This window comes from Sinocyclocheilus rhinocerous, unplaced genomic scaffold (assembly GCF_001515625.1).
Source record: "Sinocyclocheilus rhinocerous isolate Xijiao unplaced genomic scaffold, SAMN03320098_v1.1 scaffold4403, whole genome shotgun sequence".
NCBI classification, from domain to species: domain Eukaryota; kingdom Metazoa; phylum Chordata; class Actinopteri; order Cypriniformes; family Cyprinidae; genus Sinocyclocheilus; species Sinocyclocheilus rhinocerous.
Genome location: NW_015648614.1, coordinates 157,590 through 158,694, shown reverse-complemented (window position 1 = coordinate 158,694; position 1,105 = coordinate 157,590).

Sequence of the window (1,105 nt, the reverse complement as noted above, 5' to 3'; positions counted from 1 at the left end):
GGCAGTTAGCTGGGTCGAGCTGGCGGTCTCCGCACCAAGAAGTGAAAAGTTTCCACTTCAAGGCGTACAGTCTCCTCGTGGAGGGAGCTCGGGATTGGAGGATGGTCTCCACAACCTCGGTTGAGAGACCGGAAGCTATGAGTTGTGCCCCATCAGGGGCCACACCCACAACTTCCACAGCTCCGGGCGGGGGTGGATGATCGTACCCTCCGCCTGTGAGAGGAGATCTCTCCTGATGGGAATCTCCCATGGAGAGCCGTCGAGAAGGGAAATCAGGTCCGAGAACCATACTCGGCCCGGCCAGAACGGGGCTACTAACAACAGACGGGCCCCGTCCCGGCACACTCTCTCCAGAACTCCCGTGAGCAGAGCGATCGGGGGGAAAGCGTACAGACGAAGCCTCGGCCAAGTCTGCACCATAGCGTCCAGTCCAAGAGGAGCTGGATGAGTCAGAGAGAACCAGAGGGGACAGTGCGATGTCATCTGAGTTGCAAACAGGTCCGCCTGAGCCTGGCCAAAAAATCTCCATATCTGCTTCACCACCTCGGTGTGAAGCCTCCATTTCTTTGGCCTCGGCCCCTGCCTCGACAGGATGTCTGCTCCCACATTGAGATGCCCAGGAATGTGAACTGCTCTCAGCGAGAGGAGTTTGCCCTGGGACCACACAAGGATCTGGTGCGCCAGCCTGTACAGGGGGCGCGAACGCAGACCTCCTTGGTGGTTGATATAAGAGATCACTGCTGTGTTGTCGGTGCGTACCAACACATGGTGATCTCTTAGGTCCGGGAGAAAGTGTTTTAAAGCTAGAAACACGCCAATTGATGTGCCACTGAGATGACGACCACTCCAAAGACCGCGGGCCAAGCGACCACTCATGACTGCTTCCCAACCAGTGAGGGACGCGTCCGTCGCTAGCATTACGCGGCGACAAGGAGCTCCCAGCACCGGGCCCTGTGACAAGAACCAAGTTTTCCTCCACATGTCTAAAGCATGTAGGCACCTCCGCGTGACCTTGAGCATGCAAAGCGGGTTTCCCCTCGGGGAGAACCCCCTGGTCTTGAGCCACCACTGTAGGGGCCTCATGTACAGCAGGCCAATAGGTATC